The following is a 17,432-nucleotide window of genomic DNA, read 5'->3' as shown; positions in this document are numbered from 1 at the left end:
CCAAAAAAAAAATTATTAAGAAGATGATAATAATACACAGACAACAACGATAAATACAAAATAATGTCAAGGATGTACAACAAATACACGAAAATAAGCTAAAATAAATCGGAAACACCCATGCCCACGCCGAATCTTCGCCACACATAACGCAACGATGAACTCCAGCCTCCTCCGTCTTGTGCGACGACTGAGAAGCGCCAAGACTAAATCCTAAAAAACAGGCTACAAAAAAAAATAGACAGGAATAAACCAAAATAAATCTGAAGCACCCAACCCACAACAAATCTCCGCCACACACAACATATTGCGATATTGAAATAAACCAAAATATACGAAAATTAACACTGTGACGCTTACATTCATAGTACGTGCATCCGATTCAGCCTTCGTGAAGAGGTTTAGAGCTTTACCAGTAAGTCCAGATACCATGAGAGGGATTAAATGTGAGCGATATATGAGAAATTTTAGCTTTAAAATAAAAAACAAATCTAATCCCTAAAAAATGGGATAATCTTCCAACTAAAAAAAGGGAGGTCAACTGATGAAACGTTGATATATTCTCCTTTCCATTAAATATGGTTACAAAAAAGGGAGGTCAACTTATCATGATTCAATACCATAAATAAATATAATTAATACACGCAGCCCATATATTTATATACACCGAATACAATATAACCAAGATTCAAACGTGGGTTAGTCTTTTTGAATTGAAAGGAAGGCTAATATAGTAAATACAATCTTACATAAATATGACACGTCATCAAAATTGGCTAGATTCGAAAATTAAGGGAAACGTTTGCTAGTTTACAATTGCAACGTTTGATGTGGGTTAGATTGACTAATTTTTCTAATTTATATTTTCACTGTCATTTTGTCGAGATACCGATAATTTGAAAAAAAAAAAAATCCAATTAGGGGCCAGGTTCACGGAAAAGAAATTCCAAAGCCTGAGTAAGATACAAATTACGATACATTTTATAAAAATAAATTAGTAATTAACACACTTATTCACCCGTGAGGAAATTGTGAGGACCAGAAATTTTCCTTTATTTATAACAACCAAAAAAATATATTAAAGACAACGTAAATGTTTTTGTTAGGATAAAGGTGGGTCTCACATCCATGTGCACACATGCGCGTGCTCCACCCTAATTTTTGTCACCCTCGCTTAGAATTAACACGATACTAAATAATAAATATTTTAAAATTGTGTTTCTTCATCTCGCTCAATATTGAAGGGCTTAAAACTCACAACAAGAACAAGTCTCATCTTTTAGTACTCTCAGTCCCAAAAATAGTTTAAGCATGTGCTATCAAAAACGATTACCGCTATTCGTTCCGGTCAATAAAATGTTATTCTAAGAATAAAAAATATTGTTTATGATTTCTTTAATGAAAGAAACATTTCTTCTATCAAAGATATATCAGAATTATTTTTCTCTACATAATCATCCGAAGAAACATTTCAATTAAAGATTAATATAATAATCTGAGGTTCACTCGTTATTTACATTGAGTTTGTACGTGTAATGTTAAATTGACTCTATTTTGTATCAATACATAATCAACAGAAAAATGGTAAAGTTATTAATTAAACCTAGTATAGATGATGGGTAAGTATATATTGTCAACGAACAAAAGATGCTTATTGTCCTAAACCCTAAAAACCAGTGGAAAAAATATATGCGTTGAATTTGAGGTTTCTGACAAAAGCAAAAGAATGGATTCCAGTATCTAATTAATCAGCTTTATATCTCATAAGCTCATTTAGAACCAATGGTTTCTCATCACGAGGTAATAAAAATAAAATCGACCAAAACCAACTACATAAATTGGCTTACAAAAAATAATTAATGTCCCTTTATGTTCGTGCAAATTGATTCGAACCCTACACGTTCATGTGCTCGTGCGGGGTCAGTATGTATCAATAAATTTGATGGTCCAAAAATAATACGTTCAGTTTAAGAAATAAACAGTGTGTGTGTGTGAGAGAGAGAGAGAGAGAGAGAGAGAGAGAGGTCCTTTGCAAGGAAGATCTCCGTAAATCACGGGGGTTGACCCTCACCTTCTTCTGTTTATCAATTGTTATTAATTCTTCAATTTTTAACGATCCGCTTAAATGCTTGGAAATTCGTTTTTCATGCATACCGATTATTTATAGGCAAAAGACACGATATATAAATATAAATAAAAAGTTCAATACCCTGTAAAGAATATTTAATATGTCAAACCATTGCGGCTGTTCATTTATCATCTGCAGCTGCGTCTCAATATTCAATGCTAGTTATGTTGCTCAAAATATTTAATAAACAAAATAAAAATAAAATCAAATACTTTATTTGCTTTTGATATTTTAGAGCAACTAATTTCTGATTATTAGAAAACAACCAAGACAAATAAGTAATATTTGATTGATAAAGATTCTTCCAAAGTTTCGAGTACCGCATATGGCAGTGCGTTGTACTCATAACTTCATTGGTAATTCTTGTACTTCGTATTATCAATTTCAGACCAACAAACCGATTTTAAACGGTTTAAAATTTTACAAGTCTAGTCCGATCTAAATTTTTTAAATCACGGTCTAGACCGGACCGGACAGATTAGTATTTTTTGAATGAATGAATAAAAAATAAGTATAAAACAGTCTGATCTAATACGGTCCGGTCTAAAACGATCTAAAAATGGACCAGATCGATTACTATTTAAGAAAAATATAAATAAAAATATGCCAAAATTTAACGGTTTGATTTGAAACGGTCTAACGGTTTAAAACGGTTCAAATCGGACTAGACCGTTTTAACCTGTTTGGTCCGATCCGTTTTTTTTATGGTTTGGTTCTTTTTTTTTTTTTTAAATTCGTTTAGACCGGTTTCAGTTTAATTTTTTGACCGATTTCAGACCGGACCGGACCATACACACCCTTATGGTACACAACAATTTTTAAACATCCAAACAATATATATATATATATATATATATATATATATAATATTTATGAATATATTACATATAAATACATAATTTATAGTTACAAAAATTAAAAATTTTCCATATATAAGATAAATGTGCCATATTTGAGGTATTTGAGATAAGATTTAGTTTAAAAGTGTGCTATAGCTGCGGTTTTTTTCTTTTTACAAAATACGTGCGGTATTTGTGGGATATTCAATATTTGCAGAAAATCGCAGGATTAAACCCATATCGTGAGAGATTTTAAACCGTTTCTTCTGTAGTAAATAAAGAGAAAAACAAAATATCTGCGCAGGAAAATACACATATGAACTCTCGTAGCTTTAAAATTCCCTAACCATCCTTTATAAATCTCAAAATGGCCTAGCTTTGGAATGTTTTATTTTCATTTTCTGGAACTTGACAATCTAGCCAACCAGATCTTCTGGAAATGCATATTTTTACACTTTTTTAATATTTTTTGCGAGGTACAAACAATTGCTTCTTGAACAAGAGAAACCCGTAAAACTACTTAGCTGTCTTGCCAAGCCGAGCAGAAATATATGGTTTGCTTGTGATGAACTAATTCATTGTAAAGCTATACACCAAGAATAAGAAAACCCATTAACTATTTCAAATATGATTATTGGAATCTATGTTTAAATCTATGTCCACGATTAGAAGATCCTAAATTTATTTACAACGAAGATCTAAGACCTACACACACCAAGAATAAGAAAAACCAATCACAAATCAGACGTGACATTACTACAATATGTACGTTCGAACACGAGAAGAAATAGCGGGAACAAATCGAGTTTGTTTGAACGCGAGAATTGTGTAAGATGTGATTTGTCGCTTCTTCTTTGAAATTTCCCAAAATTGCTTCATAGTGAGATTTATATATTTTTATTAATCTAAGCTAAATATAGACGCGATAAGTTGTGTATTTATTAAAAAAATAGAGGTGACAGATCTCGTCTATTTCAAAATTTCAGATCGTATACATGCGTTAATTTTTATTCTTTTATTTTACGATTCAAAAATATAGACCCAACAATATTATGTATTAAATATGGACTGATTCAGTGAAGATATTCTTTATTATTCTATTTATATTAATGTATTTTATTGTAGAAAATTATATTATGTATATTGAATTATATTCTCTAAGAAAATATTTTTGAGATACTCCATATTATTCTATTTCTAGAATAATATATTCTAATATGAGAAATAAATAAATATTATATAGGATCTTAATATGATCTTTTTTAGGATATTTTGAAGATATTTTATTCATTATATTCTTTTCTTTTTTTTGAGTTGGGGCACTATCGGCCAGATTACATGATATATTAGCAGTGCAAAGCGCAGGTGGCACTATCGACCAAGATTACATAGTAGGTGGCACTATTGGCCAAGATTACATACTTATTAGAATAAATCCTAGGGGGCATGCATTTCTGCATCCCATGCGGGCTTGAACCCATGACCTCTCTGTCGAGGTGAGTGTGGGATTACCGCTAGACCAAGCTAGTTACCACCATTATATTCTATTATTAGAATAACATCAATAAGTAAATATTCGATTTAACCACATTTGGGTAAACTTGACAAGCTATACATGGGGGATCAAGGGTTTGCAAAATGTATGCAACACAAGTTTTTCTTTCTTGAAAGATGTTCACTCTCTCTCCTAGTGGTGGTAAAAATTCATCCACCCCGGTTTGAGAGAATTTGTGCATATCACTTCCCAATGAAAAAAATAATTATTCCGAGACTTTATTGGAATAGTTTTGAGCGAAAGAATTGGCACATACCTTGGTTCTAATTTCTTTGGAGAAATGACTTGAAAGACTTGGTGTTGATCAATCTTGAGGAATGCAAAGAAAACAAATACTGTCAACTAGCATGAAAATCCAAATGGCTAAATCTAATGGAAGTAATTATTAATCCGGAATTTTTTATTATGGCTGTATTGTTAAGTCGCACCTAGTTTCATCGTTAAATAGAATATTTATAGAGTTGTGATCGATTAAACATGCTTTGAATAATAGTCATTTGAATTTTAGTTTCAACGTAATGGGATTTTCAACGTAATGTAATTGATGAAAACGAATAAGGGAACTCCCAACATTAGAAATATATGATAGGCACTAGTCATGCAGCGGCCATTGGTTTCTGGTATTTTTCCTTTTACTAAATCCTATGTTGTAGATTACCATTGAAGTTTACAACTTCTTTAAACTCACGAGCGCTTGATGTTGCAATGGTTTGGCATCGAGAAAATGAAAGTTAATGTAATAGTGATCTTGTGTAAGTTTTGAAAGCAAATTTTGCCCGCGCTTTTTAGCATAAGGGTGGGCTTGGTAATGCAACGAACTGATGGAAGAAGAATGTTGACTTGACGCATAGAAATGGATTCAAAGAATGGTATTAGAAAAGAGTACAGTCATATTATTTCACCTAATCCATTCAATAACTTTTACGAAATAGTTTATTTTGCATCATGAATGTGATTTTTGAAAAAAGATAAATGGCGTATTATGAGTCAGATGAGCTTTACGCCTCATCTATGAGACCATGTTTTTCAGTTCAAACCTATTAGAGCTGTAAGGTCAATGGGATCAAGTCTATATGTATTAACAGTTATTAATATATGAAATTTTTTTCCTTTGATCATTTCTCCTAAATCATAAAGCTCACTTAAATATAAACCAGCTTTTAGGAAACAATGCAGATGATGATGAAGAATAAGTAGGCTAAATAATTTCGCTCGATTTTAAATCCAAAAACCAAAAAAAAATCATTGTAAACTAATATCGATGTAACATCATCCTACAAAATTGGAAATAGTTGAAAAGTTTGCCATTACTCTTGCATCTGAAGTATTGAATATCAATTTTAAAAAAGTGAAATAATTGTTTCCTATAAATGTGGATTGGCGATTAATGAATAAAATCCTTTTGGAAATCAAAAAAACGTGTAGTATAGGATGTTACTCGAATAATCCGAAACGACTAAAAGAGTCCTCGGATTGCCGAGAACAGAGGAAATCCAGACTTGAGTTCCAGTCAAATATGTCCGATAACTCACGAAAGATAAGGAACGACTCGTTCATAAGTCAAGAACGGCCCCTATCGAGCAGAACTTCGAAGAGAAGAGAAACTGATAGGTCAAAGAACCGTCAAAACAAATCAAACACATGTAAATAAACATAAACAAAACGCTCACATTGACGGTTACGACCAAAGAAAGCACGAAAAGTAACTACCCACTAAACACACAAACGAAGAGCAGCAGAGTGGTAACCGTCAGAGACGTGGGATTGATCACCCCACGTTATCAACACAAGACAACTATAAATAGCAAAGGAACTCAAGGAAGAAGCAACATAATTTTCTTACAAGCAAACTTGTCATAGCTTTTACTTCTCTAATCCCCTATAATTTACTTATTTTTACAAGATTCGTCTATATTTTGAAAAAGTCTTGCCTAAACACTTGGCCTTCTCGGAACTTTCATTCTCGAAACTCAATGTATCTCGTGAGATATTGTTGTATTAGTTTTACAGGTTAACCGTTTGGCGCTAGAAGAAGGGGGCAAGAATTCATTGGCGGCCAATGGCAAGATCATCCAACCCACTTGACAATGTTACTGATCGAGAGATCGAACACCACAACCGCACTTTGCCGCTCACAACAGAAGAAATTGAGGAGCTCCTCCCCCAACCCAGTTTGACCGAGCAGTTCAAGGAAATACAAGAACGTCTCCTAGAAATGGAAGCCAACAACCAGGAACTGAGAGGAAAACTCAAGACGAAGAAGGTCACCCCGCGAAGCGCTGTGGTGATCCCAGATGACGAACGCTCACATCGGTCCAGGAAAGAACCCGTGGAGTAGGAGCAACGGTCTAAGAAGTCCCGAAAGCACGCCAAAGACCACTACGAGTGAGAAGAAGACGACACTGAGTCCGAAGGGTATTTGGCCAGTCAAGAAAAGCTTCCTGATCGGTACCAACCTTCTACTGAAAAGAGCCGGTCTCCATTCATGAAGGATCATGAAGAAGGTTCGAAAGCCGGAGATAGTGCAATCACCGACGAAGCGAACTTCAAAAGGTTGGAACGCCGGAATGAAGAAGTTGATCTGGGTCAAAAAGAGCCTACCCTAAAGATAGAGGAAACTGTGTCTCCATTCACGGCCCGGGTGCTGGACCATCCGCTGCCAGATCGCTTTTGGATGCCAAACATCCCGGTGTATGATGGAAAGACGGACCCAGGAGATCACCTCGATACCTTTTCATCATGGATGCTTCTGCAGGGAGCAGGTCCCAACTTAATGTGCCGAGCTTTCTCAATCACTCTGGCAAGATCAACCAAAAGGTGGTACCGGAAACTCAGGCCTAACTCGGTGGGGTCCTGGACGCAGTTGGCGAGAAAGTTCATCGAACAATTTGTTGGCTCAAGCTCGGGGAAAACCCCCAAGGAAAGACTTCTGGCGGTTAGGCAGGCCCATGATGAAACGCTGAAAAATTATATCAATTGCTACTCGGAACAAGCGCTCCAAGTCGATGAACTGAACGAAGATTTCAAACTCTTCGGCATTACCTCAGGGATCAGAACATAATCATAATTCTGGTGGTTCTTTCAAAAGACAAGCCCTCGGGACTAAACGACTTCCTCAGAAGGGCACAGAAATACAGCAATGCCGAGGAAGCCAGACAGGTGGCACGAAAAGTCGAAGCCCCAAAGCCTCAACGGGAAAAGCATAAGGGACACTGGACAGAAGATGTGAGCCCTCCAAATAAGATCCGATAAGGCGCAGGGACACAAAAGCTTTGTGCAAGTAAGTACGATAAATATCATCATTAGAATGCTTAAGTAGATGAAATTTACAGCCTTACTCAAGATCAAGAAAATTTCTCAAAGCCAAATCGTATCAAGAAAGATATCTCGAAGAGAGATAAAACAACGTACTGTGCATTCCACCACGACATCGGCCACAATACTGCAGATTGCTTCAACTTGAAAGAAGCAATTAAGGCTCTAATCAGTCGAGGATCACTAAAAAGTTCCGAGCAGATCAGAAGGAGCCCAAAGGAAAGAAGAGGGAAGCCTATGAAGAAATATCTCTAATTGTGGTCGGACCACACATAGGAGGGAACACTCGAAGTTCCCAGAAGAACTATGTAAGGGAAGCTCAAGCGTGACATCGACAAATCCTCTTCATAGTCGAGCAGAGGCCGAATAAGATCATCAGGCATAGTTTGGAACTAATCACCTTCACCTCGGAAGACACGAGATAGGTGATGTTTCCGCATAACGATCCCCTGGTCGTCTCCGCACTCATCAGTAATCGAAACGTCCATCGAATTTTGGTGGAGACCGGGAGTGCCGTCAATGTCCTCTATGAAGAAACCTTGGACATAATGGGTCTTAAGAAAGACTCACTGGCTCCTTCTCTAGAAAACCTCTACGGATTCATGGGTGACTCCATAAAACCAAGAGTTAACATCTTGGTCCCCCTGACTTTAGGAGAAAACCCGAGAACAAAAACTATAAACACCCAATGGGAGGTAGTCCTAGGCAAGTCTTCCTTTAACGCAATTATAGGAAGACCCACCTAGGAAGTGCTCGGAGTCGGGGAAGTACAAGGCACGCATGCCTTAGCCAGAAGCTGCTACGTCGACTACCTAAAGAGCAGCCAGGACAAAGATGCCCACAAAGTGATGACCATCAACTCCAACTTTCACCCCCGCTTGCCAAGCTGAGGAGTCATCGGCCCAAGTGACAAAGTTGAAGAAGTCACTCCAGACCCCGAACAGCCACAGAAAAAGCTCAGGTTTGGGAAATATTTGGACTCAGGTACCAAGCAAAACCTCGTCTCTCTCTTGTCAAAAAAATTGGATATCTTTGCGTGGTGTCAAGCCGACATGGTAGGGATAGATCCCAAGCTAGCATGCCATAAGCTAAATATAGACCTAAAAGAAAAACCAATTAGGCAAAAAAAAAAAAAAGAGAACTTTGAATAATTAAAGATACTTAGGTCAAGTCTCATCATTCTAGACCTTTGTAGATCTTGGGGTCTTTTCCAATCATTGCTATTAGGTCTTATCACATTTGTTGGTAAGGATCACAATCTGATTCTAGAAAAGTATCTTGGAGACTACATGAACCACGGGTTTCGTCGCACTTGTCGGCGTAGTTCGTATTACCCGATCTGGTCAATGGACTTCTTGATCGGAAGAAGTTGTCCGATGACATTAAGAAGCTTAAAGATTTTAACACCGAAATGAGATCGGCAAGTAAATTTGCCGAGAAGAAGCTGAAAGAGGCCGAACAGAGAGATGAAGAGGCGTAGGGTAAAATCCAAAATGAAGATGAAGTTCACAATCACAGGAGAACATCGAGAAAGTGATACCCGAATGTAAGGATTCTGATGAGTATTCCACTAATATGGCCATGTATTTCTATAATGGCCGAGTGGATGCTACTTGTCATCTCAGGGCAAAAAATCCTAATTTAGATGTAAGTGATCTCGAGGTCGCTGAGGCTTCTCAGGATGATGGATCAAAAGATCCAGATGTAAAATCTGATCAGGATCCTGTATCTACCAATCCTCCGACCAACGATCCAATCGTTCAGAGTGTCAAGCTATCCAAGGACAACCGCCCTCAGCCTTCTGTTTGAAAAGATAATTGGATTTTTTTTCTTTTTCATTTTGAAAACAATCCATATGGTTTTCAGACAATTTCTTATGTTGCTCGAACTTTAACATGTTAAAGGTACAACAAGTTATGTAGTGTTTAGATGTCTCTTTCCGATATTGTTTGGTATTTTATCTTGTAATTGTTCTTAAAATTATGGTAAGTATTAATTGGCGTATTCCTCAACCCTGTTTCTATTTAAATTGGTCAAGTATGAAGCAAATGCGGATTATAAAATCGAATGTGGAGAAAAATCATTTACTTATATAGTATGTACTTCCCCGAGCAAGTTTGTTATTAACTTTATTTGACAATAAAACTTTGGTGTAGTCAACAAATACTTTAATAATATTTAAAAAAAATAAAGATGCAAATATATGATAACGATATATAGACTAAAAACTTGGCTTTTCTCTTTGATTGAATTAAAATACTTGGCTTGAAGTCTTGATTTTAATCATGAAAACATTGAAAATTTCATTTTACGGGTTAAAACGAATCAAGTTATCGACATTCCACAAATTTTTCTCTTCTTTTCCACCGATGCCGAGCATATATGCATAATTTTTTAGGGAGATGAGCGTATGCGGCCTCCTTCGTGTACATGAACAGTTTTTGAAGAACCTTTGTCGCCTACTCAAAATTCTCTTGAACGTATCAACCTGTTAAAACAACGGGTGAATTCATCCTCGGTTAGCTAATTATGTGAGCTTGCACTTTTTCTTTTTTCTTCTAAGAAATGATTGGTGGTTTAGATTGTTTACCTCCTCGGAATAATTATCCCAACTCGGTGGATTCATGCCGATGTCGACTGGAACAATTGCTTCGGTATCGAATGCCAAGGAGAAAAAGGATTTCTCATGTAAAAGAATGTTTAGACGTATAAAGGCCAACATCTACGACTACTACAAAAAAAGGCCTTTAGAAGCGACAAAAATCGCTTAAAGGCCAACAGGTCGCATCTAAAAAATTATGTCGCTTCTAAAAGTTGTTTTTTTAGTAGTATACCTAGCTTCCTTTGTGCTCCTCGAGCCTTGTTTTCAAACCATGTTTTATAGATTTTTTTACGGCTTTGACGAGTCCATTGGCTTGGGTCTGAATTGGTGTGGAGAAGACTTTATGGATGCCATATCTCTCACATAACAGTTTTAAGTTCTTACAATCAAACTGTTTCATGTGGTCGGAGATGATCTTCTTCGGAATATCGACTCAGGAGACAATGTTTTTCTAGAGGAAGATCTCCATTTATTGAAGTAGTCGATTGCAACGACGACATACTTGTAGTTCCCTCTACCTTTTGGAATAGGGCCTATTAAATCGATTTTCGACTCGGCGAATGGCATCGAGCAGACAAACTTTGTAAGGTTAGAAGAAGGCTTTCTTGGGATATTAGCGTATCTTTGTCATTATTCGCAATATTCTTAACAAACTGTTCACCGTAATTGCTTCAGCGTGGGCCAGTAGATACCTTGCCCCAATGTCTTTTGAGCAAATGACATTCCACCATTGTGATTTCCACAAATTTCTCCATGGACCTCCCTGACAATATATTCGGCGTCTTTTTCATTCACACACTTTAGGAGTCATCGAGAAGCCCACTTGTACAAAGAGTTTCCTTGCAGGATATATCGAGCAACTCGATATTTCAGACTTTTAACTTCATTTTTGTCTTCAGTGAGAATTTGGTTTTTAAAAATTGTATGATAGGTATCATCCAATATTCTCTTTCCTTGATCATTTGGACATCTGTTTTAAGACGTTCGGTATTTCAACATCAATGATCGGTTGATCTTTGTCCATTCGATTCGCACGAGCATCGAGCTTGGCTAGTATGTCAGCTTTAGTGTTGTCTTCTCGAGGGATTTTCTTGAATTTCACGTGCTTGAATGCTTCTGTCAAAGCTCTTGATGTGGTGACATATTGCATCATACTTTCTATATCACCCTGTATTCATTTGTTATTTTATTAACAACCAACTAAGAGTTCGAATAGACTTTCACTTTTTTAATATTGCAGAAATCAGCTAACTTAAGCCCATTAATTACAACTTCATATTCAGCTTCATTGTTTGAAGCCTTGAATTTAAATCGTACTATAAATGCTTATTGATAGTCATATGGGGCCAACAAGACCCTATTCCGCTCTAAATCCGTGGACATTGGATGCACGTATAATTCCCAGATTGGACATTCCATCGGTAGTTAAGTGAAATTTGCTAAGAAGTCGGCTACCGCTTGTCTTTTGATTGCTGATCTAAGTTGAAAGCTTATGTCATATTGGGTAAGCTCAATCAACCGCTTCATTAGCCGACGAAATGCTTCCGGGGTTCGTAGTACTTATCGTAATGGGAAGTTGGTCATGACTGTTACCGGGTGAGCCAATAAGTCATGACAGAGCCTTCTTAATTTCGTCACTAATGCTAAGATCATCTTCTCTAGATGTGGATACCGAGTCTCTGGATCCTCCATACGGAAACTGGTGTAATATACATGAAGTTGTATGGTACCTTTATTTACTATTAACGTCAAGTTGACTGCATGTTTAGAGATAGCGAGATACAGATCAAGCGGCTCTCATTTTTGGACTTTCACCATCTGAGGCGGCCAGCCGAGGTATTCCTTTAATATTTGCAAATCCTCATTGCACCGCTCGGTCAATTCAAACTCTTTTGAACCTTTCACGTTGTCGAAGAATCGGACACTCTTATCGGTTGAACGGGAAACAAATCTTCTCAGCGCAGTATGGGATACAGTTAGCTTATGCACTTTTTTTATGTGTCGAGCAATGCCCCGGTTTTAGTTAGTGTTGGCTTCTATACCCATATCGTTTACACTGTACCCGATAAATTTTCCTGTAGAAACATCGAACGTACACTTCAAACCATTTAGTTTCAGTTAAAAAAGATGTTAATATTCCAAACGTAGTTGTAAGATCTAAAATATGATCAGTAGCCACTCGGCTTTTAACTAATAAATCGTCGATATAAGTTTCCCTTGAGATTCCTAGTTGGTCGAGGAACATCAAGTTCATCAGCCTTTGGTAGGTCGCTCCCACATTTTTTACACCGAATGGCATGATTGTATAGCATTATAAGCCTCGATCGATTAGAAATGCGGTATGATCTTCATCTAGACAATACATCGGGAATTGGTTGTATCCTAAATAGGAATCCATAAAAATCAATAATTCATGTCTTGTCATTGCGTCGACCAATTGGTCGATCATTGGCATCGCAAAACTATCATTTAGGCGTGCCTTGTTTAGATTGGTGAAATCTACATAAGTGCGCCATTTTTCATCTGGTTTCTTTAACCATAACAGGGTAAGTAAGCCAACTTGGATATCTTGTCTCCCTAATTGAACAATAAGAGATAAGCTTATCAACTTACTATTTTAGTGTGGTGTATCTATCCGCGTTCATAGGCTTTCATTTTTACTTAATCGATCTTGCTTTTGGGTTGATATTTTAGGAATAAAATGTAAGAATATTTTCTTTTAATATGGTATTAATGAAGAAATATTCTCTCCAATATAATGGTCCATATATATAAAGTTGACCAACTAATTAATGGCCAAAATCGTTCTCAAATTAATGGCCAAAATCAAGTAATTACCTACAATAGTAGGATTGTGATTTTCCTCATTGATGGCTATGAGGCTATAAATACAAGTGTTTTGGGGTCCCTAAACTCACTCACACATTCAAAAAAACCAACACCATCTAGGGGTGAGAGCGAGAGTTTAGAAGATCCTCAAAACAACTCGCCGGAATCGGAGTCCCGAGCTCGTCGGAAAAATACAACAATGGCCGGAGGTAAACCGATCATTTTCGCTTCCGCTTTAACGTGTTCATGTTGCTAGAACACCTTTAGTATGTGTAAAAATATCTTACATAAAAGGCATGAATAAGATCTATTCCTATTATATCAGCTTGTTTCCAAGAAAAAAAAAACATCTAAGCTATTTGCTAGTAAGGAAATGATTTCAGTTTGTATACCCTACTTCAAGAAGTTGCCGACTTGCAAGGATTTTTTTAAGCTGTTCAAGATCTAGAGTATTATACCAATGTCATCGCTTGGACGGACGTAGCACTTGCTCAGCAATCTGGGATCGAGGTCTTCATGGATCATCATTACCGTGTGGCCGCACTTATCGTGATTTCCTTTTATGTAATCTAAGTAACAACTCATTGCAGTCGCCTGATCTCATTTCAATATTTTGATTCCCAATTTTGTTGGGAATTCGACTGTTAGGTAGCGCATCGATGTGATTGTGCCTAACTGTTGTAAATTTGTCCTGCCGATCACAGTGTTGAATGCCGAAGACCTGGGAATGACCATCTATTTGGGGTTGGCAGTCTTCATCCTTGGATGTTGACCGATCGTCAGGAGCATTGAGATCATTCCGCTCGGCATGATGGAATCCCATATGAAACCATATAACTGTGTGTAAGACGGCTCAAGAGAATCTATTTTTAGATCTATTTTCCCGAACGTGTGCCTGTACAAAATATCTAGTGAGCTTCCATTATCAATTAGAATTCCTCCGACCACATGGTTCCCAATTGTGGATTTCACCAGACGTTGTGATGGGGTAGTTGAACCCATCTTCCATCAGCCTATGAGAAGGTGATCTCTTCTAATTATTTTCTCAGGTCTTGTTTGGTTGGTGTTCTGATGAGAACATTATCGTAGGACATGAAGATTTAGCTTGTTGGGAGTAATTCTTTTGGGCTCGGCGAGTGTTCCCACCGAGGTGCAGTCATCCTGCTCTGAAAGTTATTTCATTATAAGTCTTCTCCAGCTTTTCTTCTTCTTCTTGCCGATTATGCTTGTCTGCTCAGTATTTACGTAGCTTTTCTATCATGATCAGAGCTTTGATCAATTCCTTAAGTTTGAAGAAAATCGGATATGTTCGATGTCATGGTTGAATGAACAATACTTGATGCGATCCCATTTCGTAATTTTTTTTTTTTTGCTAGTTTTGGGAAATTTTCTTGATGATCTGTGAGCGCGACATCCTCATCTATCCCCATTGTTAGGGGATGATACTTTTCGTACTAGTTGGAAAATGGCTTGCTCGACACCTGATCTGAATGGTTCTTCTTTGGTGGACGTTGTTCCCCTTACGTCGATCATCATGGTGCCGATCATCTCGGCATCGATTGGAATGATGATCTCTATGGTCATCATCCGTTAAATAGGCCTGTCAACAACCTCTGCGACCAGCTTTGCCTCTTTGGCATTTTTATACTTCTGAGCTTTAAAGAGAAATTCATTGTAGTCTATGGGACCAGTTTTCTGTGATGACCATCAAAATGTCATGTCGGTACGCAACCCCGACATAATTTCAAACAACCTGAAATCTTAGATTAGATTGTCGACCTGAATGGCAGTAACGATTGATGTAATCTTTTAAAGATTCATTTGGATTTTGTCGGATTGCCATTAGACTTTCCTTCGGAGTCCTTTCTACTCCACACCCCATGAATTGCTCCATGAATATGTCACACAATTGTTTCCAAGAACCAATTGGGTTTGGTCTCAACTTTTGGTACCATTTCTTAGCGGTTCCTGATAAGACGATGTAAAATGCCTTGTACATTACCTGAGGACTGGCCTCCTATAATGCCATCCAAGGCTTATATATGTTGCATCTCTCTGAAAAGCTCTGGAAGACTTGGTTGTGAGATCATTTATGCAATTTCTTTAGCAGACAGCGGTAGAGTCTTGTTGTGATGCTCGATCTGTTTGTGCTCCTTACTCCAAGTATCCTCTTACGCTCCAGGTCTCGGTGCCGCTGACGAACTCGCTATCGAAATTCAATGCTGAATTCCCCTCATTCTCAAGCCAAACTATTTATGTCGGAAAACAGATAAAACAATTATCTTGGCGATTATACGTATATGTCGAACAGACTCTATATTATAATGAAAGTAAAGACCGGATTGATTTTTACGTGATAATCATTAGTTCGATTAGTCAATATCATACCGAGTGCTTTTCCAATATTACTATTTTGTCGATCAGTATTTAAAACTCAACTTATGTTACAGGTTGTTTTTCACACAATTACACCTCAAATATGTCTTGTTGTGTTTTAACAAGTTGTAAGCTTAAATCCCTAAAAAAAAAAATAAAAAAAAAAAAAAAAAAAAAAAAAAAAAAAATAATACTGTAGGTCCATAACAATATTCTGCTTTATCCGAGATGGCATGTATCTAATTATTGATGAATATTTGTACTTTGAAAAAAAAGCCTTCAAACCGCTATATACTTTTGAAACCTCCATGTGGAGACTATTGAGATTTTTTTTCCTTTAGCTTTTCGCTCTCTCTCTTCTTATTTTCTCTCCTATAGCCAAATAGCTCTGTTCCCAGGCCCGAAATTTTCTCTTCTAATGGGTCCCATCTTTCCACTCAGCAGCATGTTTTCCGGATCCTGCTAATTTATCTCTTTTTTTATTTTTATTTTTATTATTTTTATTTTTCACCTTCAAAACCCAATCACCCTTTCCCTTTAAAAATTATTATTAGTTAAATAAATAGAACACAAGCCAATCATATTATTCTTCTTCTGAAAGCAAAAAAACCAATCTCCATGTATTTTATCATAAATGACTCCTCAAATAAATATATTGATAAAACCCAACTTAAATTAAAGTAATAGAACAAAAAAAAAAAATCAAAAACTTATACAATAAGAAGATGAAAAGTGGACCACAAAAAGTCATGAATACAACAATGTAATTTGTGGGTTACCCGTCTATGCAGATAACCAATTATTATCATATTGTTACACGAATTACGAGTGAAAATGTCGGTATTCGTCTGTTGGAGATTGCAATTTTAAAAGTATTGTCCGACTGAGATCCATGCACAAAGAAAACAATATCTTATGTTTGAGAAGATCTGAAAAAATATTCAAAACCATATTAAAAATCGGGTAGTATAAAATATCAGATCTAATAAGTCTATATCATTATTGAAACATAATTAAAAGAAAAAGTAAAATATGAAGAAAAAAATAAAAATAAAAAATATTTTCCTTCAGGTTGAGAGTACTCTATTGGTCGAGATCACCAGAATTTCCGTATACCAAGAAGAGCGACGACACTGAAGATTGAAAGTACAAGTTTTGATTTGTGGGATAGAGACCGCGGCAACTAGGATTTGTAACTAGAATTTGAGATTGAGAAAAAAAAAATCAAATCTCATTATTTATATAGATTGTATAATCCCGGGACAAGATATAGAAATATTTTTATGTATTGCCAATATGTCCGTTCACCAAATTTCTATCTAATTTGTTTAATTTATAAATATTCTTAATAATATATGTATATATATATATATATTTGTATATATAAATATATATAATCAATATTTTAACGAATTAATTCTAGACTTCCTTGTTCAAAATGAACATGTTTTACATAGTGATGTTTCTAGTGCTCTCAGCTTATATTTCGTTAGCTAATTATTTAGTAAGTACACAAAATATAATTCATTGCCAAGAGAGAGAATTTAACGACACTGAAAGAAATAAAGAAGAGCTCAATCATAAAAATTTAGGAAAATTTAATCCGTACATTTTTCTGGTTTACATATTGATAATTTTGTATAATCAAATAATATAAGAAGAAGTGGCATGAAATCATCTGAACAATTTATAGGGCGACACACAGGAATGGATATACACCTTTCCCATTCTCTAGAACGGCCTACTTTTGGTTAAATGGAAATTGTTGAGTCACATTATTTGATATGA

This window comes from Urtica dioica, chromosome 5 (assembly GCF_054948205.1).
Source record: "Urtica dioica subsp. dioica isolate 48M chromosome 5, U.dioica_male_clone48M_v1_H2, whole genome shotgun sequence".
Taxonomy (NCBI): Eukaryota; Viridiplantae; Streptophyta; class Magnoliopsida; order Rosales; family Urticaceae; genus Urtica; species Urtica dioica.
The sequence above is the reverse complement of the archived record's forward strand: the minus strand, read 5'-3'. Positions refer to the sequence as shown.